The 27,668-nt window shown below is 45.6% G+C and overlaps 1 long non-coding RNA gene across 1 annotated transcript in view; it reads left to right on the forward strand.

Annotated features, from left to right (window-relative positions):
• Positions 1 to 350: 350 nt before the first annotated feature.
• LOC111536995 overlaps positions 351 to 27,668 on the forward strand; it is a 50,428-nt gene continuing 23,110 nt past the window's right edge. The window contains exon 1 of the long non-coding RNA XR_002729880.1: positions 351 to 855. This is a non-coding gene — a long non-coding RNA (uncharacterized LOC111536995). The remainder of the gene's footprint in view (positions 856 to 27,668) is intronic.

The following is a 27,668-nucleotide window of genomic DNA, read 5'->3' on the forward strand; positions in this document are numbered from 1 at the left end:
CAGAGCTCCTGGCACAGAGGAAAATGGACATTAGGTAGCGGTAGCAGGCTGGCGACCATGGCTTTTACACATTGCTTCACACAACCCTGTCCAGGAGTTTTACACACTCACTAAACAAGCAGAAGGCACCGTCCAATTCACTGGAGCCCCGCTGGATAAATATGGAAAGAATGTGGGAGCTATGTCATGAACCACAATGGTTTTGTGTTCTGTGTAATTTGAAGATGAGATTCCTTTGCTGTGTGTCACCTCCCATATTACCACTGTCGCCCAACATTTCGTAACCATCAACTCTTTGCCAGTGCCCACATGCAAAGATGGGTTTGTATTAAAAAATAAATGAGAACAGCACATTCTGATGTGGTGTAGTATATCAGCATTTTCCACGAAGCCTCGTCGCCAGCCTTCCCCTTTTAGGAAACAAAGGACCCATGGCAGAGCCTGCTTATCCCATTACAGCTCCTGGTGAGAAGGGCGAAGCGATGTCAGAAATAATAGAAAAGTCTCTTTCTTTGAAATATCTAGATGTTCAAAGATGGGAATGGCTGCAGCGGGGAGAAGACTGTGCTATGCAAGTTGATCTGATTTTGTGGACCATCCATTTCCAATTGGGAAGCTCACTTACTTTCAACTTGAAGCATCGGAAAACCAGACTTACAGCAGCTTCAGCCAATGGGGGTTTATCTTTCTCATGTAACAAGAAGAACAGAAGTGGACAGTCCAGGCCTAGTCCTCAAGGACTCAGTTTCTTTCTGTCCCACCAACCTTACCATGTTGGATTTTCATCTTTGTGCTTGTTGCCTCATGGTGGTAAGATGGCTGCAGCACCTCTGGGACTTACAACTGATTTTTAAGGTAGGAAGAAGGGGACAGAACTGTATTAGTCAGATGGCCTCCTTTCATCTGGAAAGCAAAAGGTTTCCCTGAATCCTCAGCAGATTTCTGCTGTCTTCCCATGGGCCAGAACTGTGTCACATGGTCATTTTTAATAGGGCTAAAAATGAGTTTTTCCTGGGAATATTGCTGGCTTGAACTAAATTGTGGTTCTGTTAGTGCAAAAGAAGAGGAGTGGGTGGAGTTTGGTCACATACCTCACACAGCCACTCTTCTTAAGATGTTACTTAGAGGATGATAGGGACTGAGAGGAGGAGGCAGAAGAAGCATAGCGACTTCTTTGGAGGCGTAAGTGACTGTCTACATCATGTGTTTATAGAGCCATGGGAATCACAAATAACTCTTTCGATAGGATAGCAGTCCCAAACTTTTTGTTCATATGTGAAAATCTCTGTAATGAATTGTTAGTTCCCTGTTACAATTATTATGAAAATCTGTTGTGTTTAAATTACTGGGAAAGTGTAAGTGTGACTTTTAAAAGGCAAATCTGACCATTTTGCCCAGCCCCAGCTTAAAACCCTTCAGGAGATTTCCATGGCTCTTGAGATAAAATGCACCGTCCTTGGCATGGGCTCTAGAGACCTGCAGGACACTATTTCAGCAGCCTCCTGTGTGTCTCTCTGCTCCAGGGCTCTCTCTCTGTCCCTCCTTCTCCCTAGAACCCTCTTTCCCCATTTGGGGCCTTGCAGCCCCTGCTCATTCTTCAGCTCTAAGATGAAGGATTCCTTAGAGAAGCATTCCCTTACCCATCAGCCTAGCTTTGGGAACCCCAATAGGAGTGCTGAGTATTCTGATCTTCTCCTTAGTATTAATTTTTAATTTTTATTTATTTTATTTTATTTTTGAGATGGAGTTTCACTTTTGTTGCCCAGGCTGGAGTGCAGTGGCACGATCTTGGCTCACTGCAACCTCTGCCTCCTGGGTTTAAGCAGTTCTCTACCTCAGCCTCCCCAGTAGCTGGGATTGCAGGTGCCCACCACCATGCCCAGCTAATTTTTTTGTATTTTTAGTAGAGATGGGGTTTCACCATGTTGGCCAGGCTGGTCTTGAACTCCTGACGTCAGGTGATCCACCTCCCTCAGCCTCCCAAATTACAGGGGTGAGCCACCACTCCCAGTGGTTACAGGGGTGAGCCACCACTCCCAGTGGTATTTATTTTTATAATTAATTATAAAAATTAATTAATTTTCAGTTAATTGTTTCAACTCTACTTTCCCTGCTAGAATGTTAACTTCATGAAGGCCCCCTTGTTCTTTTTTCCTACTTGATTTGTAGCACCTAGTTGGGTGCCTGCTATGTAGTAAGCACTTAAAAAATCTATATTGAATGAATGAAATGAAATTTAAAAAGTATGAAGCTGCTTTGTTGATACCACATATTGGTGCCCATCAAAATACCATCCTTGAACTGGTGTTGGCCTGCAAACTGTTCGCTATTCATATGGAACAAGATAAGTACAGAAATTGAGAGGATTTAGAAACTCATAACAATTATCAAATTGTTTGTATACAATGATTAGGACATTTTTTTTCTTTTTTGAGACAGGGTCCTGCTCTGTCACCCAGGCTGGGGTGCAGTGGCACGATCAAAGCTCACTGCAACCTTGAATTCCTGGGCTCAAGTGATCCTCTTGCCTCAGCCTTCTGAATAGCAGCTGGGACTATAGGTATGAGCCACCACACCCAGCTAATTCTTTTTTCTTTTTTTTAAGAGATGGGGGTCTTGCCGGGTGCGGTGGCTCAAGCCTGTAATCCCAGCACTTTGGGAGGCCGAGGCGGGCGGATCACGAGGTCAGGAGATGGAGACCATCCTGGCTAACACAGTGAAACCCCGTCTCTACTAAAAAAATACAAAAAAACTAGCCGGGCGAGGTGGCGGGCGCCTGTAGTCCCAGCTACTCGGGAGGCTGAGGCAGGAGAATGGCGTAAACCCAGGAGGCGGAGCTTACAGTGAGCTGAGATCCGGCCACTGCACTCCAGCCTGGGCGACAGAGCGAGACTCCGTCTCAAAAAAAAAAAGAGATGGGGGGGTCTCATGTTTCCCAGGCTGGTCTTGAACTCCTGGGATGAAGGGATCCTCCCATCTCGGCCTCCCAAAATGCTGGATTTACAAGTGTAAGCCTTTGTGCCTAGCCAAATTTTTTTTTTTAAGACAGAGTTTTGCCCTTATCGCCCAGGCTGGAGTGCAATAGCATGATCTGAGCTCACTGCAACCTCCACCTCCTGGGTTCAAGCAATTCTCCTGCCTCAGCCTCCTGAGTAGCTGGGATTACAGGCACCTGCCACCACGCCCAGCTAATTTTTTGTATTTTTAATAGAGACGAGGTTTCACCATGTTGGCCAGGCTGGTCTTGGACTCCTGACCTCAGGTGATTTACCCACTTTGGCCTCTCAAAGTGCTGGGATTACAGGCATGAACCACCATGCCCGGCCCCTAGAAATTTTTAAAAATAAAATCAAATTGGCCGGGTGTGGTGGCTCATACCTGTAATCCCAGCACTTCGGGAGGCCAAGGTGGGCGGATCACAAGGTCAGGAGATTGAGACCATCCTGACTAACATGATGAAGCCCCGTCTCTACTAAAAACACAAAAAATTAGCAGGGCATGGTGGCGGACACCTGTGGTCCCAGTTACTCGGGAGGCTGAGGCAGGAGAATGGTGTGAACCTGGGAGGCGGAGCCTGCAGTGAGCCGAGATTGCGCCACTGCACTCCAGCCTGGGTCACAGAGTGAGATTCTGTCTCAAAAAAAAAATAAAAAATAAATAAATCAAATCAGTCCTTCGCACAGTTTGAGAAACACTGCTATGGGTTAGATACCGCAAACTATCATTACACTAATAAAATGTAAACATTTCTGAAGCTTCAGGAGCTCAGAAGCCACTGTCAGTAGCGTGGGAAGCTGGCAGGTCAATGAGAACTTCCTGCAAGAGGGAAGTCATATAACTGCCTCCCCTTCCCCCACTTCCTGAGTGGAATCCTAACTCCTCAACTTCCCAGCAAGTTATTTAACCCAGCTGCCTCAGTTTCCTCATGTGTAAATGGGGATTATAAAAGAACCTTCTTCACAGTGTTATTTTGAAAGATTATGTGGGGGCAACTATATGCAAAGCATTTAGTGCAGAATCTGTCTCCAGTATACACTAGCTAAGCGTCTGCTATTATTATTACTTGCAAATCATTTTGCAAAAAATAAAAGAGGATCTTTTAAAAGAAAAAACATAGTTTTGATTAAAATAACACCTCAAATATAACAGCACACTGAACAGAGATGGTATCAAGCCTACACTGAGAGCAAAGTGCCTATTGGGAGGATATGCGGTTGTGTGTGCCCGAGGCCTGGCTCTGACCTCATATCAAGGAAAATATTTGCATGGCAGAGCTGTTATATTCATGCATGATTCTTTTTTCCTTTTCTTTTCTTTTCTTTTTTTTTTTTCTTTTTGAGGTGGAATTTCTCTTTTGTTGCCCAGGCTGGAGTGCAATGGCACGACCTTGGCTGACTGCAACCTCCGCCTCCTGGGTTCAAGTGAGTCTCCTGTCTTAGCCTCTGGAGTAGCTGGGATTACAGGCACGCACCACCATGCCCGGCTAATTTTTTGTATTTTCAGTAGAGACGGAGTTTCATCTTGTTGGTCAGACTGATTTCAAACTCCTGACCTCCCGTGATCCACCCTCCTTGGCCTCCCAAAGTGCTGGGATTACAGGCATAAGCCACTGAGCCCAGCCCCATGCATGATTCTTATAGGGGAAAACTTGCAAACTGAACAGAGAGAGGGATGACTCTTCTTTCGGTTTTTCGTTACTATTATATTCTTTTCTAAATCAGGAAATGGCTGAAATTCTATCATTAAGACTACAGGCCCGGTGCAGTGGCTCACACCATCCCAGCACTTTTGGGAGGCCGAGGCAGGCGGATCACCTGAGGTCAGGAGTTGAAAACCAGCCAGGCCAACATGGTGGTCTCTACTGAAAATACAAAATTAGCTGGGCATGGTGGCGCATACCTGTAATCCCAGCTACTTGGGAGGCTGAGGCAGGAGAATCGCTTGAACCCGGGAGGCGGAGGTTGCAGTGAGCCAGGATCACTCCACTAAACTCCAGCCTGGGCAACAAGAGCGAAACTCCATCTCAAAAAAAAAAAAAAAAAAAAAAAAAAAGACTGCATCTTCTTAGTTGAAGTCTTTAATGTAAAATGCAAGTACAACTTAAATAGGTTACAGTTTTAGTCCTTCTCAGTTATTTACATTTTAATGTGAAGAAAATCTCTGAAGGAATCTTAGATGGTAGAGGCCTTGCCCCTGTCTTACTGTAACCTGGCACTTGCTTCCCAACTCCACTCCCACTCCCTAAAATCCCACCCATCATAGAGTTTATCTTAGCTCGTACCTTAAGCTTCAAGATTTCTTTGCCTGTTCCAGCCTGGCTGTTCTCTCTCTTCCCTGATGGGAAGCACAGTCTGTGCCACGTAACTTGGCCTAATATTCTGCCATCCACTGTTCAGTAGAGTTCCGTGTGTGTGTCTTAGTCACACCTCTGAGTTCAGAGGCCACTTTTTGATAACTCTTCCTTCCCCACCACCGGGCTGCACACAGAACAGGTGCTCAATAAACCCTTGTTGGACAATGGGGAAGGTGAGGCAGAAACCTGGGGCATATGTGTCAGTAGAGAGTAGGGGCAAGCCTCAAACATGAGCCGGACTAAGTCATTTGTGACCTTAAAGAAAGCATGTTCAATATAGATGGGAAGGAGAGGGAGCCGGGAGGAAAGAGCGAGAGGGTGAAAACAGTGGAGGCAGAAAGTATAGTGGAAAATCCTTTTTAAAATAATTTGTTGGCCAGACGCAGTGGCTCATACCTGTAATCCCAGCACTTGGGGAGGCGAGGGTGGGTGGATCACTCAAACCCAGGAGTTCGAGACCAGACTGGGCAACATAGTGAAACCCTGTCTCTACAAAAAATACAAAAATTATCCAGGCGTGGTGGCACATGCCTGTGGTCCCAGCTACTTGGGAGGCTGAAGCAGGAGGATCACTTGGGCCCAGGAGGTAGGGATTGCAGTGAGCTTTGATCACACTGCTGCACTCCAGTCTGGGTGACAGGAGTGAGACCCTGTATCAAAAGAAAAAGAAAAGAAAAAGTCACGAGGTTTTCAAGACAAGAAACTTCATTCAGTTTGTGTATCTGTAGAAAGGAAGGAGACCACAGAGAGGATGCTGTTAAACGGGAAGACAACGGGACAATGGGTTCATGATGATTCCTAAGAGGCATAGAACCAAGGGCTCTCATAGAAGGGCTAACCTTGGCTGGAAGGAGGGACCCCTCCTCTTCTGACACAGAAAGGAAGGCAAAATGGGTAAGTGATGATACATTGATGCTAAGGGGTGGAGAAGAAATGAATAAGGGAGGGAGCTGGTAGACTTGACCTCAGAAAAGAGAGAATCCACGTTCTGTTCCAAAGGAAGGTCACCCCACCTCTTTTCTCCTCCACCCCCGGCTCAGAGTTTGAGGCTTGGCAGTGGAAAGAATGTGTGGGTCAGTGTTGAGCTGTCAGAAAAGAGGTGCTTAAAAAGCTTACACGGTAACCTCTGAGGACCAGGTTTCTACTGGCTGCATGGATATGTAGAAGAACCAGTGGCCCATTCATTCACCCAGCAATCACGTGTCCTCCGTTCATTCACCAACAATCATGTGTCCTCCATTCATTCACCCAACAATCACGCGTCCTCCATTCATTCACCCAGCAATCACGTGTCCATTTATTCACTCAACAACCACGTGTCCTCCATTCATTCACCCAACAATCCCATGTCCTCCATTTATTCACCCCACAATCTCTTGTCTTCCATTATTCACCCTGCAATCACATGTCCTCCATTTATTCACCCAACAATCACATGTCCTCCATTTATTCACTCAGCAATCACATGTCCTCCATTCATTCACCCAGCAATCACATGTCCAGCACCTACCTCAAGCCAAGTGCTACTTAGAGTCTTGTTCAGCTGTGAACAAAAGAGGCTGAGTCCCTTCATCAAGGAGTTTGTAGACTAGATGAGAAGACAGGCAAACAGGCAGTTGGGGCACAGTGTGGGGAATGTTACAGTAGGGTAAATAAGTGGAGCTGTCGGGGGGATGGCCCCAGTGGTAACAAAGACTTAAGGCTGCAAAGATTAATCTATTTAGAGTGAGTGGCAGAATCAAAGGCCCAAAGACAAGAAGGAGCCTGGCTTTTTGGAAAGTAAAAGTGGAGCTGTATGGCTGGAGCGAAGGGTAGGTGGTGAAGAAGAGAAAAGACCTGAGGTTGGAGAGGTAAGCAAGGGCCTATCACAGGGAGCAGAGCCTGCCCCTCCAGTCTCACCCAACCTGCCTAGATTCTGCGTTTTATCCTGGAGAAGGGAGGGAGTTGGAAACAAGAAGGCCAGTTACAAGAGAGTAGTGACTGTGTAAGTGAAAAGAAACAAATGGAGTTGAGAGATTTATAGGCGGGATAATGGACAGGCCTTGTTAATTGATTGGATAAAGAAGAAGTAAAGGGAGACTCTCAAGTTTCTAGCGTGGGCAACTGGGTCCAGGGAGATGCCGTTCACTGAAATAGGAAACAGGAGGAAGGACTAGTTTATGGGGGAAGATGAAGAGCTTATTTTGAGCATGTGGATGTTGAGGGGCCTGTGGGGAATGTAAATGGGGAATGGCAGCAGACAGCTGGATTTATGTGTCTGGAGCCTGGGAGAGAGGTCTGGACTGTCGGCACTGGATGATTGATTTCCAGCTTTAGATGATAATGGAAGCCTCAGAATCATTGGGATGAACCAGAGGAGAGGGAAGAGTAAGAAGAGAACAAAATGAGGGCTAGACCAGGAGAGAATACAGCCACTTAGGGATGAGCAGAAGCTGAAGAACTCACAAAGGGAGAGGAGCCCACACAGGACACTGGGAGGAGTGACTGGGAAAGTAGGAGTTAAAGGAGTTAAAGAGCAGGACGTCCTGAAGTCAGGGGATGAAAAGCACATCAAAGGAGGAACAATAAGCAACTTGGGAAGCTACTGAGAGGTCAAGGAATAAAAGACTCAAGGCAGTCACTGGATCAAGCCACAGGAAGGTTTTAGTGACCTTGATAAGTCTGACTCCAACAAGTGCTGGGTAGATGCAGAAAGGAACGGAGGAAAACAGCATCACAGAGACCGTGAATGCGAGCTACTCTTCAAAGATTGCAGTTGAGAAAGAATGACAGATAGAGGGGCAGGTGAGGTCAAGGAAAGTTCTTAATTACATTGTCATTTTAAAAAATTGAAGTAAATTGTATTTGTTTATATGGTGATGGGTAGGAGGCTATAGAAGAAAGGCTGAAGAAACAGGGAGAGTGAATAACTGATAGAAGCGGAGTTTCTGAAAAGGCAAGACACCATGGAAGACATTGGCCTTGGACAGAAATGATAAGAATAGTAACAGCAATATTAATAATTAAAGAAAGTTTCTCGTGCCAGGCACCATGTACCTTTTCCATTATGTCTTTTTGTTTGTTTGTTTGTTTGTGTGTTTGAGACAAGGTCTTGCTCAGTTGTCCAGGTTGGAGTGCAGTGGTACAATCATGGCTCACTGCAGCCTTGACCTCCTGGGCTCAAGCAGTCCTCCCACCTTAGTCTCCCAAGTAGTGGAGACTACAGATATGTGCCACCATGCCCAGCTAATTTTTAAAATTTCTTTTAGAGATGAAGTCTTACCATGGTACCCAGGATGGTCCCAGACTCCTGGGCTCAAGCAATCCTTCCACCTCAACCTCCCAAAGTGCTGGGATTACATGCATGAGCCACTGCATTTGGCTCTATCATCTCATTTAATGACCACAACCACCCTAGAGAGTAGGTACTATTCTTCTCATTTAAAAGTGTGGACCATCCTTGGCCAGGTGCAGTGACTCCCGCCTGTAATCCCAGCACTTTGGGAGGCCGAGGCAGGCAGATCACGAGGTCAGGAGATCGAGACCATCCTGACTAACATGGTGAAACCTGTCTCTAGTAAAAACACAAAAAAATTAGCCAGGCGTGGTGGCGGGCGCCTGTAGTCCCAGCTAGTTGGGAAGCGGAGGCAGGAGAATGGTGTGAACCCGGGAGGCAGAGCTTGCAGTGAGCCAAGATCATGCCACTGCACCCCAGCCTGGGCGACAGAGGAGACTCCATCTCAAAAAAATAATAAAAAAAAAAAATAGTGGGGACCATGCCAGCACTTTGGGAGGCTGAGGCGGGCAGATTACGAGGTCAGGAGATCGAGACCATCCTGACCCACATGGTGAAACCCCGTCTCCACTAAAATATAAAAAATTAGCTGGGCATGGTGGTACATGCCTGTAGTCCCAGCTACTCGGGAGGCTGAGGCAGGAGAATTGCTTGAACCTGGGAGGCAGAGGTTGCAGTGAGCCGAGATAGTGCCACTGAACTCCATCCTGGAGACAGAGTGAGACTCCGTCTCAAAAAAAAAGTAGAGGCAATCTTTAACTGAAGCCCTCACAATTGCTCCATGTCACAGAGCTAATAAATGATGCAGCTGGGGCTCGTTCCATCCTTAACAGAGGAATGAAGGGGAAGATGGACTCAGGTGCAGTAACGTTGCAGGTTTGGTGACTGTGGGCATTGTCCTCTGATTACCTCTATCTCCTGTGAAGTAGAAGGTGGTGGTGGTGGTGGTAGGGGCCAATGGGAGGGAGAGGTTACCCGATCACCTGTAGTGAATGCTGTGACAGATGAGCAGCTGTGAGGGCCATATCTCCAGTAGCTCCTGCAGCCAGCGGGCAGAAGCAGGAGGAGTCGGTGACACAGGACTGGGACTGGTTCTCACTTGTCTCTCCCTGTTTTTAACCTTCCAAACCTGAGGGAGGGCCTGCCTTGGAGGTGTACTAACTGGAGTGCCAATTTCGTTCCAGAAAGGAAGAGGAATCTCTGGTTACCTGCCAATGTGAATACATGTCAGAACAATAGTCCTGCTTGGATCTTGGAAAACTGTGGTACAACACCCATGTCATTATCGTCCTTATAATTTTTCACAGGCTTTGTAGCAACTTTGTAATTTGTACCGAATTTCATTGACATACCAAATCTCAACAGCACAATACTTTTTAGTTCTGAAATGTTTCATTCATTCCATCTTTCATTTATTCATTGCACAAATATTTATTGAGAGTCAGGCAGTAGTGGCCAATACATCCAATGTTCCTGTCCTCATAAACCAAGAAAACACACCTATTTTAACTAGTCTAGATGTGCGTCCCATGAGGTCATGGGCTTTGATTATTTTATTCACCACTTCATTCTGAGTGCCTGAAACAGTGCTTGGCATGTAAGGGATGCTCAATAAATGTTCATTTGCAAAGGTGCATTTATCATGAAATTAAACAGAGTTTAAGCTTCATGGCCCCTCCACTGCACTGTCCTCTTTCATGGCTCTGGGAGGGGACTACTGTGTGCTCTCATGGTAATCTGTTTTTATAAAAATTTCAAAGTTAAGATACGTTAACTAGTTCTTTGTCTCTACCCTAACTTCCCCTCCACCACTTTCCGCTGATGTCAATGACATTGGAGAGGCCATGGGCATCCTGGAGATCCAGCTAAGAGGAAGTTGCACAAAAAGAGAAAACCAAACACCGCATGTTCTCACTCATAGGTGGGAACTGAACAATGAGTTCACTTGGACTCGGGAAGGGGAACATCACACATCGGGGCCTATCATGGGGGGGGAGGGGGGAGGGATTGCATTGGGGAGTTATACCTGATATAAATGATGAATTGATGGGTGCTGACGAGTTGATGGGTGCAGCACACCAACATGGCACAGGTATACATATGTAACAAACCTGCACGTTATGCACATGTACCCTAGAACTTAAAGTATAATAATAAAAAAAAAAAAAAAAAAGAGGAAGTTGCATTGGAACTACATTTAGTATGGGATGTTGGGGACATATTTATGAGATGTGGGAGACATATGTGGTATGCTGTCACTTAAGTAGATAAGAAGTTATTGCTAGCTATATCAGTACAGGGATGACATCCAGGAATATGCCTTTACTCACTGTAAAGACCCTCCTGGCATGTCATAAAGGCATAGGGTCAGATGTGATGTCACAAAATGAGCTTGTCCTGGGCTCCTGGCACTAGAAGTTTGGGGGTGGTAGAGAAACAAGAGCTTTTTAAAAAGAAGGCCTCCAAAATTGTCCAAGCTTCAAGCCCCTCAAAATGTGAATCTGCCCTTGACTAGATATGGATAAATCTAAATCAGCTCATACTTTATTGTCTCTCACATTTACACACTACAGAGCTTAATAATACGTCAAATCCTTCCAGTGAATGGTATGTCTTCCTAAATGACGCACTTGTGAGAACAGCTGGACCTACCTGTCTAAAGGACAGCTAACTTCCGGCCAGATTTTCAGAGCTGATATATCAAAACCTAATTCCTTTTACCGAATAACCAAATAAATATTTTCACTGGCAAATTATTCACACCAAATGCTGTACAAGCAAAATCATTATACCTTAGCTAATGACTGTATTATATTAGTAGATTTCTAGTGGTGTTCATTCATCCATTCACTCATTTGATAAATACACGAAGTCCTTACTACAAGTCAGGTATTGGGGGTAATACATTAACTAAGACACAGTCCCCTTCTTCAAAGAGTCTAGTGGGGGAGTGAGACATTTAAACAGGCGATGACAATCCATGATTCGCATTAAGATAGGGGGTGATGATGAGCACAGCATTTTCGAAGCACTTGGGTGGAGCTCCCACCTCGGCAAGGCAAGTCAGGGAATGCTTCTTGGAAAAGCTGAGTCAACCTCTTGGCAGGGATGCTGGAGCACTGGGTGGGAGGGTGAACTGGATCAAAGGTTCCCAAATCTGGCTAATCATCAGAATCACCTGGGGGAGCTTTGAGAGTCCCAGGCCTGCCCCCAACCTACTGACTCAGAATTTCAGTGGGGTGAATTTCAGGAATCTGTCTCTTAAAAAATAAAAGCATGCCTGATGGGTTTTTGATCCACCAAATTTGGTGAAGCGAATGACTTGTGATTTGGGGAAGAGGGCCCAGGGCAGGAAGGAGTAGATTTGAAAAACCCATAGGGAGCTGCAGAATGCCCTATGGAAGAGGCAGAGTAAGGAGGGGCTAAGGCACAGGTGGGCAGAGGAGACCTTCCAGGCAAGGGGAGCAAGAACCTTCTAGATGGGCTGTTTGAAGGAGGTCAGGCCTTTTTAGAACAGTCACTCAGGGCCGGGTGCGGTGGCTCAAGCCTGTAATCCCAGTACTTTGGGAGGCCGAGACGGGTGGATCACGAGGTCAGGAGATCGAGACCATCCTGGCGAACATGGTGAAACCCCGTCTCTACTAAAAAATACAAAAAACTAGCTGGGCGAGGTGGCGGGCGCCTGTAGTCCCAGCTACTCGGGAGGCTGAGCCAGGAGAATGGCGTGAACCTGGAAGGCGGAGCTTGCAGTGAGCTGAGATCCGGCCACTACACTCCAGCCTGGGCGACAGAGCAAGACTCCGTCTCAAAAAAAAAAAAAAAAAAAAAAAAAAGAACAGTCACTCAGCATGACTGGCAGCTCACAGGGCCACTGGCTAACTCGGGTTCTAAAAATCATTTAGCAACCTCATAGAGACCACAGAGCTGGCTGTGTTTCACATCGGGGAAAGGGGCAGGAATGCCTGCACTGTAGGGCAGGAAGGAAAAGATTCAGGCTGCCCCTGTGACCTTGCAGGGACTTTGGTCCCCTGAAAGCTTTGCACTAGTCCAACTTCCAATGCTCTGGTTTAAGAGACCTCCTTGTGTCATTTGCCTTTTCTTTTTTTTTTTTTTTTTTTTTTTTTTTTTTGAGATGGTCTTGCACTGTTGCCCAGGCTGTAGAGCAGTGGTGTGATTACAGTTCACTGCAGCCGTGACCTCCCAGGCTCAAGCTATCCTCCCACCTCAACCTCCCGAGTAGCTGGGACCACAGGCATGCACCACCACACATTTTTTGCATTTTTTTGTAGATACGGGTTTTTGCCATGTTGCCCAGGCTGGTCTCAAATTCCTGAGCTCAAGCAATCTTCCTGTCTTGGCCTCCCAAAGTGCTGGGATTATAGGCATGAGCCACCACACCCAGCCTTTTTTACTTTTTTCTTTTCTAATACTTTAAGTTCTGGGATATATGTGCAGAACCTGCAGGTTTGTTACATAGCTATACATGTGCCATGGTGGTTTGCTGCATCTATCAAACCATCATCCAGGTTTTAAGCCCTGCATGCATTAGGTATTTGTTTGGATGCTGTCCGTCCCCTTGCCCCCATCCTTTTATTTTCTTTTCCTTTCCTTTTTTTATTTTTTAGAGATGGTGTCTCATTATGTTGCCCAGGCTGGTCTCCCAACTTCTGGGCTCAAGCAGTCCTCCTGCTTCAGCTTCCCAAGTAGTTGGGATTGCAGGCACAGGCCAACACATCCGGCCCCTTTTCTTTTTCTAATAACAGCTTTACTTAGATGTACTTTACATGCCATAAAATTCACCCTTTTAAAGCATACAATTAAGTGATTTTTAGTATAGTCACAGAATTGTGCAACCATAACTACTATTTAATTTTAGAACATTTCATCACTGCAAAAAGAAACTGGCACCTATCAAGTCACTTTTCATTTCCCCACCCCATCCCCATCCCATAGCAACCACCAATCTACTTTCTATCTCTATGAATTTGACTATTCTGGATATTTCATGTAAATAGAATAATACAATATATAGCCACTTCTTTTTTTTTTTTTTTTTGAGACAGGGTCTTGCTCTGTAGCCCAGGTTGGAGTGCAGTGGAGCCATCTTGACTCGCTGCAACTTCTGCCTCCTGGGTTCAAGCCATTCTCCTGCCTCACCCTCCTGAGTAGCTGCGACTACAGGCACCCGCCACCATGCCTGTCTAATTTTTTGTATTTTTAGTGAGACAGAGTTTCACCGTGTTAGCCAGGATGGTCTTGATTTCCCGACCTCGTGATCCACCCGCCTCGGCCTCCCAAAGTGCTGGGATTACAGGCGTGAGCCACTGTGTCCAGCTATCTGGCTTCTTTTACTTATGAGCATGTTTTCGAAGTTCAACCATGTTGTATGCATCAGTACTTCATTCCTTTTGGTGGCTCAGTAATCCTCCATTGTATGGATTTGGTTTATTCATCCTTCAGTTGATAGATATTTTGGTTGTTTCTACCTTTTGGCTTTTAGGGATAACACTGCTATGAACATTTGTGTACAAGGTTCTGCATCAACATAGGTTTTAAATTCCCTTGGATATATATAGGAGTGAAATTTCTGGGTCATATGGTAATTTTATTTAACTTTTTAAGGAACTACCAAATTGTGTTCCAAAGCAGTTGCCCTGTTTTACGTTCCCACCAGCAATGTATGAGGGTTCTGATTTCTCTATATCCTCCCCAACACTTTTTTTTTTTCTTTTGAGATGGAGACCTGATCTATCCCCCAGCCTGGAATGCAGTGGTGCAATCTCGGCTCACTGCAACCTCCACGTTCCTGGTTCAAGCCATTCTCCTGGCTCAGCCTTCCGAGAAACTGGGAGAAGAGGTGTGCGCTACCACACCAGGCTAATTTTTGTATTTTTAGTAGATACAGGGTTTCACCATGTTGGCCAGGCTGATCTTGAACTCATGACCTCAGAAGACTGGCTCGCCTCATCCTCCCAAAGGACTGGGATTACAGGTGTGAGCCACTGCGCCCAGCCCCAACACTTGTTTTTATACCTTTTTTTTCCCCCGAGACGGAGTCTCACTCTGTCGCCCAGGCTGGAGTGCAGTGATGCAATCTTGGCTCATAGCAACCTCTGCCTCCCGGGTTCAAGCAATTCTCTTGCCTCAGCCTCCCAGGTAGCTGGGACTACAGGCACCTACCACCACCATGCCTGGCTAATTTTTTGTATTTTTAGTAGAGACGGGGTTTCACCATGTTAGTCAGGATTGGCTCAATCTCCTGACCTCAGGATTTGCCCGCATCGGCCTCCCAAAGTGCTGGGATTACAGGTGTGAGCCATCGCACCTGGCCCTCCTTGTATTTTTTTTTTTTTTTTTTTTTTGTAGCTGTTCTAGTGGGTTTAAAGGGGTACTTTATTGTGGTTTTGATTTGCAATTTTTTTCTTCATTTCTTTTCCTTTCTTTCTTTTATCTTAGAGTCAGGGTCTTGCTCTGTCACCCAAGCTAGAATGCAGTGGCACCATCATGGCTCATTACAACCTCAAACTCCTGGGCTCAAGCAATCCTCCCGCCTCAGCCTGCGTTTTTCATATGACAAATGATGTTGAGCATCTTTTCATGTGCTTATCAGCCATTTGTATATTGTAGAAATGGCTATTTAGATTCTTTCCCCTTTTTAAAATTGGGTTGTCTTTTTACTACCAAGTTGTAAGAGTTCTTACAAGAGCTATATCTATATTCCAGATATAAGTCCTTTATTAGATATATGATTTGCAAATATTTTCTCCCAGCTTGTAGGTTGTCTTTTCACTTTCTTTATGATGTCCTTTGAAGCATAAAAGTTTTAAATTTTGATGGAAATTCAATTTATCATTTTTTTCCTTAGTTACTTGTGCTTATGGTGTCATATTCTGAAAACTAATGCATGATCCAAAGTCATGAAGATTTATTCCTATGTTTTTTTCTAGGAGTTTTGTCATTTCACTCTTACATTTAGGTCTACAATCTTTTTTTTTTTTCTTGAGATGGAGTCTTGCTCTGTCGCCCAGGCTGGAGTGCAGTGGTGGCACAATCTCGGCTCACTACAATTTCCGCCTCCTGGGTTCAAGCAATTCCCCTGCCTCAGCCTCCCAAGTAGCTGGGACTATAGGCGTGCACCACCACACCTGGCTAATTCTTTTTTCTTTTTTATTTCAGTAGAGACGGGGTTTCACTATGTTGGCCAGGATGGTCTTGATCTCCTGACCTCGTGATCTGCCCTCCTCAACCTCCCAAGGTGCTGGGGTTACAGGCGTGAGCCACTACACCCGGACTTTTTTTTTTTTTTTTTGAGACGGAGTTTTGCTCTGTTGCCCAGGCTGGAGTGCTGTAGCACAATCTCGGCTCACTGCAACCTCTGGCTCCCGGGTTCAAGCAATTTTCCTGTCTCAGCCTCCTGAGCAGCTGGGATCACAGGTGTGCACTACCATGCCCAGCTAATTTTTGTATTTTCAGTAGAGACGGGGTTTTGCCATGTTGGCCAGGTTGGTTTCAAACTCCTGACCTCAGGTGATCTGCCCACCTCAGCCTCCCAAACTTCTGGGATTACAAGTGTGAACCACTGCACTGGCCTACAATCCATTTTGAATTTAAAAAAAAATTTTTTTTTTTTTGAGAGATAGAGAAAGTCTCTCTCTGGCACCCTAGCTGGAATGAGGTGGCATGAACATGGTTCACTGCAATCTCAGCCTCCTGGGCCCAAGTGATCCTACTGCCCCAGCTTCCCCAGTAGCAGGTCCCACAGATTGTACCACTATGCCAGGCTAATTAAAAAAATTTTTTTCTTGTAGACATAAGGTTTTGCTGTGTTGCTGAGGCTGGTCTCAAACTCTTGGCTCTTTCTGCCTTGGCCTCCCAAAGTGCTGGGATTACAGGTGTAAGTCACCACATTCAGCCTTAAATTAATTTTGATATGATATATGATATGATATGATATTAGGGGGTTCAACTTCATTGTTTTGCATGAGGAAATCCAGTTACCCCCAAGCCATTTGTTGAAAAGATTATTTTTCCTCATTGAATTGTCTTGCCACTCTTGTTGAAAATCAACTAACCATATTTGACAGTGTATTTCTGGACTCTCAGTTATGTGCCATTAATCTCTATCCTTATTACAGTACCCTGCTGTCTTGACTATTGTAGCTTTGTAGTAAGTTTTGAAATCGGGAGGTGTGAGTCCCCCAACTTTGTTCTTCTTTTCCAAGATTGTTTTGGCTATTCTGAGTCCCTTGTATATTCATATAAATTTTAGGATCAGTTTGTCAATTTCTGCAAAAAAATTAAAAAAGGGCAGCTAAAATTTTGATAGGGATATTGTTGAAATCATTTATTGTTGAAATCATTTATTATTGAAATAGTTCCATGAGGCCACTAACAGGTCACAGTGGGAAACAACTATTTATTATCTATTTGACAGGAAAACTGAGACAAACAGTGAGGTTTAAAACTTCCTTAGCCTGACAGTGCTGCTTTCAACAGTAGAACAGATATCTCCCAAATCCCATGATGCCAATTTCCTTCTCTGTCCTTATTACAAGCAAATATTTCCAGAGTGTTTGCTCTGTGCCAGGCACAGTTCCAGGTCCTCAACAATGTAGAGGTCAAGCCTGAGAAAGAACCATATAAAACTTGCCGTCAGGCCGAGTGTGGTGGTCCACGCCTATAATCCCAGCACTTGGGGAGGCTGAGGTGGGTGGGCCACTTGAGGTCAGGAGTTCGAGACCAGCCTGGCCAACATGGTGAAACCCTGTCTCTACTAAAAATACAACAATTAGCTAGGCTTGATGGCGGACGCCTGTAATCTCAGCTACTCGGGAGGCTGAGGCAGGAGAATCATTTGAATCTGTGAAGCAGAGGGTGCAGTGAGCTGGGATCATGCCACCGCATTCCAGCTTGGACGACAAAGTGAGACTCTGTCTCAAAAAAACAAAAAAACTTGCTGTCAAATCAATTGCTCTTTCCAAGAGAGGTGATGTCCATCAGGAATTTTCATTCTCCCTACTATCCAATGTATACCAACCAAATTTTCTTTTAACTTAATAACTTACTATTTTTCTTTTCCTGATTATCTATCACAGAAAATTTAAAAGATACAAAAATTCCAAAGAACAAAATGAAAATTACCTATAATCCCATAAATCAGAGACAGTCGTTATTAACATATTGGTCTAAGACTCTAAACTCTTTAATAGTAATAGATAACATGGTAGTGACTGTGTCTCTGGCCTGTTTAAATACTTTACATTCAGCCGGGCGCGGTGGCTCACGCCTGTAATCCCAACACTTTGGGAGGCTGAGGCGGGTGGATCACAAGGTCAGGAGACCGAGACCATCCTGGCTAACACGGTGAAACCCTGTCTCTACTAAAAATGCAAAAAACTAGCCGGGCGTGGCAGCAGACGCCTGTAGTCCCAGCTACTTGGGAGGCTGAGGCGGGAGAATGACGTAAACCCAGGAGGCGGAGCTTGCAGTGAGTTGAGATGGTGCCACTGCACCCCAGCCTGGGTGACAGAGTGAGACTCCGTCTCAAAAAAAAAAAAATACTTTACATTCATCAATTCAGTTTAATCCTCATGATAACCCGAGTTAGGTATTTATTTATTTGTTTGTTTATTTATTCAAGACATGTTTTTCAGTCCCTATTATATGTTGGGACCTTAGCTAGGTGCTTAGTATGCATTAATAAATCAAATGAATAAAAATACCTGTCCTCTTTGATTTCACATTCTAGCAGGGGAAATTGCTACTAAACAATATGATAAATAGGTTAATTATATACTACATTAGAAGATGTTAAGTGCCATAGACAGGGATGGGAGTGGAGAGGAGGTGGTATGGGTTGCCTCATTGAGTAGTAAATAGGATAGACAGGTCTATTTATCTGTTTACCATGATTGTAGTGGATGCTCTGGTTCTGTCTAGGTGCCCTTTCAGGATTGGAAACTATTCCCACAGTTGCTGACAGTGTGGTCAGCCCTCAATTGTCAGTCCTCTTTGGGAATTGCCTTGGATGAAGAAAGTCACCTTACCCAAGATCACTCCAACTCCTGGGACCCACATCCAATGACTGGCCAATATGGGGACTCAAAGGCCTGGTCCCCCTTCCCCAACTTGAGACTACTCTGAAGGATCACCCAGCTTCAGAGCTTCCCATAACTGAGACTTTTAGCCTTTGTTGTGGTCCAACCAACCTCTTCCTATACACAGTCCTCACTCCTTCACTTCCCTCCCAGCACTTCCTAACAAACTTCTTCTGTGCTAATATCTCTCGGTGTCTGCTTCCCTGGGAACTCAACCCAAGACTGCTGATACCAGCAGTGATCCAAGAAAGCGATGCCAACATCAGATTTTGGAATTGGATCACCTACTATCCAGCTGGCAGTGCAGACCCCATCAGTGGCAGTAGATGAAGTACATATAGTCCCTAGCACAAGGTAGCAGTGAAATTGTTAAAACTTTTGCCAACGGTGAACTAAAATGGTATTCCCATGGAAGGAAATGCACCAGAGGGTGTGACCTATCAGGTGGTTGAGAAATATGGGGGGAATCACCACAAGGACAATGCAGTTAGGTGGCTTTCGCTAAGGATAATTAACACTTTGAAAAAAATAATGAAATGTTGAAAAGGATTCATCAGCAATTAAAAACTGAGTGTGAAAGCCAGAAGACCTCCTTGGGAGCTCATAGGAATACTCTCATCCCCTGCACTTGGAGGAAAGGGAAAGCTGAGGACCAGGTACGTGGTTTAATCCTAAGAGTAGCAGAGTGCAGGCCGGGCACGGTGGGTCATGCCTATAATCCCAGCACTCTGGGAGGCCGAGGCAGGTAGATCACGAGGTCAGGAGTTCAAGACCAGCCTGGCCAAGATGATGAAACACCATCTCTACTAAAAATACAAACGGCCGGGCATGGTGGCTCATGCCTGTAATCCCAGCACTCTGGGAGGCTGAGGCAGGCGGATCACTTGAGGTCAGGAGTTTGAGACCAGCCTGACCAATATGGTGAAACCCCGTCTCTACTAAAAATACAAAAAACTTAGCTGGGCGTCATGGCACAGGCCTGTAGTCCCAACTACTCGGGAGGCTGAGACAGGAGAATTGCTTGAATCCGGGAGGCGGAGGTTGCAGTGAGCCAAGATTGTGCCACTGCACTCCAAGCCTGGGTGACCGAGTGAGACTTCAGCTCAAAATAAATAAATAAATAAATAAATAAATAAATAAAAATACAAAATACAAAAATACAAACAAAAACAAAAACAAAACACAGAAATTAGCCAGGTGCAGTGGCAGGTGCCTGTAATCCCAGTTACTCAGGAGGCTAAGGCAGGAGAATCATGTGAACCCAGACAGCAGAGGTTACAGTGAGCTGAGATTGCGCCATTGCACTCCAGCCTGGGCAATAGAGACTTCATCTCAAAAAAAAAAAAAAAAAAAGAGTAGCAGAGTGCCAAAGAAGGTTCAAGGACAGGTTCCTGGTTGGGAAAGAATGGGACTCTGACACATGAGATGTGAATATCTGAGTGGATGTACCCAAAGATCTTGAATTCCCAGATTGCTCTGAGCCTGCAGAAGTGGCCCATCTTTCTCTAAGGGCTGGCACTCCGACTTTGCTAAAAGATGATGCAGAGGACTCTCCTCTGCAGGACAACATGCACCTCGTGTAGAATCTGCCACCGTCTGCCCTCCTGACCACTAACCCAGTAACTAGGGTAAAGTCACAGCATGACTTGGCCAGAGACAAGCTGGGTCTCATAAGAGAAGGAAGGGCTTCTACTGCGAAGGAGCTGCAGAACCTACCAACATGTACCAGGAGCTGTTGACAGACTGCTGGGCATGGGTCCCAGAGGGAGACCCTGAGATTGGAAGAGTATGCCAGAGACTATGTTCAGAAGGCATGGGATCAACAGGGGCAAAACATTTCAAAAAAGGAAAGATGATCAATTTGGAAATACCCCGGCATGATCACGGATGACAGTGGGAACATACTGCTAGAATGGCTCTTAGAAGACTGAATAAAATTATGGCCCTCACCAACTAAGGTAGGAATGCCAGAATTGCCATAGCAGAAGATGGAAGAGGGGAAAAGGCTCAGAAAAATGGCCGTGCTAGAACTGCTATACTGCATGCAGCAGGAAAGCCTGCAAGGTGACTATATCCCACAGGAGACCTGGAAGATATCCCAAAGCAGTAAGAAATGCACTGCTGGGAGAGACATAAGAGGGCACTAGTATCACCAAGAGTCTCTAGGCCAGGGCTAATGATCAGGGCTAATGATCAAACAGAACTAGGCTCATGCATGACAGTGGGGATGAAGGGATCCTGAAACAATAGAAGCTAGATGTGTCTGTTAACCCTCAGAAGCCAAGTGGATGCAATTCTCATAATGAGCAGCAAGTTTGGAGTGGCAGCTGGGGACCCTGACCCTCAGAGAGTTGTGGCGATAGTTACTAGAACATAGCTAAACTAATTGGGCAAAAGTGTTCTGCTCGCTGGGCGCAGTGGCTCATGCCTGTAATCCTAGCACTTTCGGAGACCGAGGCAGGCGGATCACGAGGTCAGGAGATCGAGACCATCCTGGCTAACATGGTGAAACCCCGTCTCTACTAAAAATACAAAAAATTTAGCCGGGCATGGTGGCGGGCGCCTGTAGTCCCAGCTACTCAGGAGGTTGAGGCAGGAGAATTGCTTGAACCCGGGAGGTAGAGGTTGCAGTGAGCCAAGATCACGCCACTGCACTGCAGCCTGAGCAATAGAGCAAGACTGTGTCTCAAACAAAAAACCAAAAAACAAAAAACAAAAAAACTATCAAAGAACTGAAATTCGGCCAGGTGCAGTAGCTCATATCTGTAATCCTAGCACTTTGGGAGGCCGAGGCAGGAGGATCACTTGAGGTCAGAAATTTGAAACCAGCCTGGCCTACACAGTGAAACCCTGTCTCTACTAAAAATACAAAAAAAATGGCCAGGCATGGTGGCTCACGCTTGTAATCCCACTGCGTCCAGAATTGTTCCTTCCAGTGGGTTCTTGGTCTCGCTGACTTCAAGAATGAAGCCGCGGACCCTGGCGGTGAGTGTTACAGTTCCTAAAGATGGTGTGTCCAGAGTTTGTTCCTTCAGATGTTCAGGTGTGTCCGGAGTTTCTTCCTCCCAGTGGGTTTGTGGTCTCCCTGACTTCAGGAGTGAAGCTGCCAACCTTCGCAGGGAGTGTTACAGTTCTCAAAGGTGGCGCCTCCGGAGTTGTTCGTTCCTCCCAGCAGGTTCCTGGTCTGGCTGGCTTCAGGAGTGAAGCTGCAGACCTTCCTGGTGACTGTTACAGCTCATAAAGGTAGTATGGACCCTAAGAGTGAGCAGCAGCAAGATTTATTGCAAACAGCAAAAGAACAAAGCTCTCAAAATAGGGAACAGGGCCTTGCGGGTTTCCGCTGCTCCCTCCGCGGCCTGCTTTTATTCCCTTTTTGGCCCCACCCACATCCTGCTGATTGGTCCATTTTATGGAGTGCATTTAAAATCCCTTAGCTAGACACAGAGTGCTGATTGGTGCATTTACAATCCTTTAGCTAGACATAAGAGTTCTCCAAGTCCCTACCTGATTAGCTAGACACAGAGCGCTGATTGGTGCAGCGTTTACAAACCTTTAACTAGACACAGAGTGCTGATTGGTGCATTTACAATCCTTCAGCTGGACAGAAAAGTTCTCCAAGTCCCCCACCCCATTAGCTAGACACAGAGCACTGATTGGTGCATTTACAAACCTTTAGCTAGACACAGAGTGCTGACTGGCGCATTTACAATCCTTTAGCTAGACAGAAAATTCTCTAAGTCCGGTTGACCCAGAAGCCCAGCCGGCTTCACCTTTCACCAGCACTTTGGGAGGCCGAGGCGGGCAGATCACAAGGTCAGGAGTTCAAGACCAGCCTCGCCAAGATGGTGAAACCCCGTCTCTACTAAAAATACCAAAAAATTAGCTGGGCATGGTGGTGGGCGCCTGTAATCCCAGCTACCCAGGAGGCTGAGAAGGAGAATTGCTTGAACCCAGGAGGCAGAGGTTGCAGAGAGCCAAGATGGCGCCACTGCACTCCAGCCTGGGCGACAAAGCAAGATTCTGTCTCAAAAATAAATAAATAAATATACAAAAAAAACAGGCATGGTGGTTTGTGCCTGTAATCCCAGCTACTCAGGAGGCTGAGGCAGGAGAACCGCTTGAACCCAGGAGGCAGCGGTTACAGTGAACTGAGATGGCACCACTGCACTCCAGCCCGGGTTGACAGAGCAAGACTCTGTCTCAAAAAAAAAAAAAAAAAAGAAGTGAAACTCACCAGATCACCACATCCAGACAATGGACAATGAGATGCTGGACCCCTCATTCATCATGATTGCTTCCTTGCCCCTCCCTAGTTCCTATTTTGTTATACATTGTTACACTTCTTCCCTGCTATATAAACCTCTAGTTTTAGTACAGCATGGAGATGGATTTGAGACTAAGCTCCCATCTCCGCGGCTGTAGCACCCGATCTGTAGCTACAGAAGGCCATAGCACGACTTTTTCTTCTTCTTTCTTCTTCTTTTTTGCTTATTCCTTGGTAATACTCGTTGTCTCTGTCATTGGCTTTCTGTGCAGCGAGCAGCAGGACCTAGACCAAACCTCTGGTGTTTCAGTAACAATATCATACTACCCAGTCTGAGAGAATGGTGGAGTAGCCTGTTGAAGCATCAGCTGGGAGGCATTGCAAAGATGGCAACAAACTTTGAATCTGGAAACCAAGAGGCAGAGGCAAGAATGACTCCACTTATCATCATACTCAATCACCCACTTGGAGAATTTGTGCTTCCTGTCTCTGCAACTATGTGCTCTGCAGGGTTAGAGGTCCTGGCATTAAAATGGAGAAATGCTGACCAGTCGTGGTAGCTCATGCCTGTAATCTCAGTACTTCAGGAGGCCAAGGCAGGAGGATTGCTTGAGCTCAGGAGTTTGAGACCAGCCTGGGCAACGTATTGAGATTCTCATCTCTACAAAAAATTAAAAGTTAACTGGACATGGTGGCACATGCCTGTAGTCCCAGCTACTTGAGAGGCTGAGATGGGACTTCAGGCTATTTGTGCCAAGCAGGACCAGCAGACAAGAAGAAGGGTCACCACTTTGGCAGAGGCAATTGAGTGTGATCAGCAAGGAAAGGGAGCTCTACTGTTACACACTGGGAACAAGGAAGAACATGTTTGGCACCCAGGTGATCCACTTGGGTGACTTGGTACTCCCCCCATTTTGACAGCTAATGGACAACTACAGCAGCTGTGGCCTGAGAAGGGCCTGGTGACCAGGGAGCAGATAGAACCCTCAGGGATGAGGGTCTAGGTCCCCGGACCAGGTAGGCCACCTAGACCAGCAGAGTCTATTTGTGGGTGAGGGGAAATCTAGAATTGATAGAAGTGGAAGTGAAAAATGGGTATTAATCGTAGGCTCAAGACAAGCTGCAATGTCAGGGGCTGTTGTTCATCTCCTTAACCTTCCTGTTATAAGTTTCTCCCAGGAAAGAAGCCCACTGGAATTCCAAAGGAACTGCTCCTTGAACTTATTTGAAGTAGATCTGAACAGCACAAGGGGTGAATTATAATGGACACTGAGATGTGCGGTCCATAACCCCCATTAGGACTGATTACTTATCCCCGCAACTGCTTGGGAGTGCTGCAGGCAGACAGCTCTCGGCTGTGAGCACTCCTTAGGAATCGCCTCTGTCACAGAGAGCAGCCTACTCGCTTTCCTAGAGCTGCCTTCATCCAGTGACCTGGCCTCCTCACCCTAACTCAGGACATCTCTGAAGGGCCTGCCAGCCTCGGAGCTTCTCTTGGGGTTGGCTGATGACTTTGTTGAGACTACTGCACAGTCTAGTCCTGCTTCCTCCTCTTCCCGTCCACAGGAGTTGACCCCAAGAGCACTCCCCAATAAACTTCCCACTCAGTCTCCATCTCAGAGACTGCCTCCGAAGAACTCAAACTGTGACGGTAATATTTGAGCAAAGACTTGAAGGAAGTAACAAGGAAGATTATTCCAGGTAAAAGGGCAGCTAGTCCAAAATCTCTAAGGCAGGAATGTCTGTGTGGTCAAGAAAGAGCGCAAGAAGCCAGAGTGGCCGTAGTGGAAGGAGGGAATGGAGACCATGGAGGAAGATGAGATCAGAGCAACAGTAGGAAGCCAGATCATGGAGTGCCCCAAAGACTGTTGTTGGATTTGGCTTTGTACTAAGAGTGGGTCCCATTGCAGGGTTTTGATAAGACAAGTAACACAGCCAGGCGCAGTGACTCACGCCTGTAATCCCAGCACTCTGGGTAGCCAAGGCAGGCAGATCACCTGAGGTCAAGAGTTCGAGACCAGCCTGGCCAACATGGTGAAACCTCGTCTCTACTAAAAATATCCCCCCCCCAAAAAATTAGCTGGGCGTGGTGGCACACACCTGTAGTCCCAGCTACTCAGTGAGGCTGAGGCAGGAGAATTGCTTGAACCAAGGAGGTGGAGGTTGCAGTGAGCTGAGATCACACCACTGCACTCCAGCCTGGGTGACAGAAGGAGACTCCATCTGAAAAAAAAGAAAGAAAAAAAAAAAAAAAAAGAAAGAAAATTGACACACTCTAACTTGAAATGGAAAGAATCATTCTGACTGCTGTCTTGAGAAAAGAGTATGAAGGGGAAGGATGGTCACAGGGAGACTAGCAGGGACTCTATTTCAGTCATCCATTGAGATGGGACAGTGGCCCAGACCATGGTGGCAGTGGAGAAGACGGCAAAAACTGATCTGATTCTGGATATAGGCCGAAGGTAGAGCCAACAGATTTCCTGAGCAATTGGGTATAGTCTGTGACAGAAAGAAAGAAGTCGAGGATGACTCCAGGGTTTTTTGTTCTGAAGCACCTGAAGAATGGAATTGAGATGGGGAATGCTATGGATGGAGCAAATGGGGGAATAGAAGATAAGGAGTTTAATTTCATTTTGGATGTGAATTTTAAGACGCCTATTAGACATCCAAATAAAGATGTCAAGTAGTCAGCGGGATGTACCAGTCTGAATTTCAGGGGAGAGGTCTGGACTGGAGATATAAATTGGAATCATCTGCACATGGACATGGTTGAAAGTCTTGAGACTGGATGAGACCACCAAGGTAAGGGGTGTAGATGAAGAAGAGAAAACCAAGAACCAAGTCCCAGGTGCTGTATCCTTAAGAAGGCAGGGAGGAGGGAAGAGCCAGCAAGGGAGATAGAGAAGTGACCAGTGTGGGGTAGGAGGGAAATTAAGAGAAAATAGGGTCCTAGAAGCTAAGAGAACCGATTGTGTCAGAGACGAAAGGGGGCCCAACTGGCTCGAATTATGCCCAAAGACAAAGTATGATGACAGCTAAGGACTGTTCCTTGAACTTAGTCAATGCTGGCAACCTTGACAACATCAGTTTTACTAGAGTAGCAAGGACAAGAGCCTGACTGGAGTGGCTTTCAAAGAGAGTGCATATCACCTATTCTTCTGAGAAGTTTTATTGCAAAGGAAAGCAGAGAAATGGTAGGTAGTGGTGGAGGAAGTGGTTAGGAGAAGGTATTATTATTGTGATCCATTTTACAGATGAGGAAAATTAGGCAGCACTTTGGGAAGCCAAGGCAGAATTGCTTGAGCCCAGGAATTCCAGACCAGCCTGAGAAACATGGCGAAACCCTGTCTCTACAAAAAATATCCAGGCATGGTGGTACATGCCTGTAGTCCTAGCTACTAGGGAAACTGAGGTGGGAGGATTGCTTGACTCAGGAGGTCAAGGCTGCAGTGAGCTGTGATCGCATCGCTGCACTCCAGCCTGGGCGATAGAACGAGACCTTGTCTTGAAAAAAAAAAGTCAGGGAATTTGCTTAGGTTCATTCAGATAGCAAGTTGTGATTTGAGCTCAGAATCTAGAACCTGAGCTCTTTTTTTTTTTTTTTTTAACCAATTCCCTATTGATGGAACTAAGTTTTTCTCAAATTTTTCTATTATATTGATTTTACTTCTATTGTTTAAAATGTCAGTTATAAAGTAGATGAATTTTTTTTTTTTTTTTATGTTGGCTAGGCTAGTCTCAAACTCCTGACCTCAGGTAATCTGCCCACCTCGGTCTCCCAAAGTGTTTGAGCCACTTCTCTTGGCCCAGATGAATATTCTTACAGGTAAGTATATAATCACATTTCTGATTATTTCCTTAAGATGAATTTCTGGGCGTAGACAACCTGGGTCAAACGGTATGCACATGTGTATAGCTTTGGATGCCTCTTGCCAACGCTCTACGGAAAGGTTGTAGTCGGTCCCACTTTTGTCAGCAACACAGGAGAAGGTCCATTTCCTGCATCATTACCAACACTGGGTCTTATCTTTCTCTCCCAACCACCTCCCACTGCATAGTGAGAATGATACCATTTTATTTTCCATATGTATGATTACCAGTTAGATTTGACCATGTTGTACAGGTCTATCTTCCAGCCATCCCTTTGGCTTCTGCTGGTGTTTATCACTCGCAGACTTGATCGCCTTCACCTGACCCCTCTCATCAGGAATATTCATCTCTTGCTGCAATAGACCCAGTTTAGAAGGTAAACCGCACAGAGCTAGGTTGAATTTTAAAATAACAATAATTTTAGGGTAAGAAATTAGATCTTGGGTGATTTTTCTATTGGAGAGACTGTGGAAGAGCTAAGATTTTAGAAAAGCTAGGGGCAATATAGGAAGGTATGATCATTGGACCTTCTGTGTGACTCTCCATGTAGCTATGACCTAAGAGTGTCTCGTTCCGAAGAATCCCCCAGAGTGTGCATTGAAAGGGGAGGGAGGTCCCTTCATAAAATATACTTCCAGGGCCATAATTTTCAATTTAGCGACTGTTGGAGGGCTTTCCTGTTCTTCCTTTGCTCCTCAACCTAGCCCTGTCTGGGAGCACAGCTGATAAACTGACCCCAGCACATCTGAAAGAAGCATAGATATTTTTCTTTTCTTTCTTTCTTTTTTTTTTTTTTTTTTTGAGATGGAG

The sequence above is a fragment of the Piliocolobus tephrosceles genome, chromosome 1 (assembly GCF_002776525.5).
Source record: "Piliocolobus tephrosceles isolate RC106 chromosome 1, ASM277652v3, whole genome shotgun sequence".
Taxonomy (NCBI): domain Eukaryota; kingdom Metazoa; phylum Chordata; class Mammalia; order Primates; family Cercopithecidae; genus Piliocolobus; species Piliocolobus tephrosceles.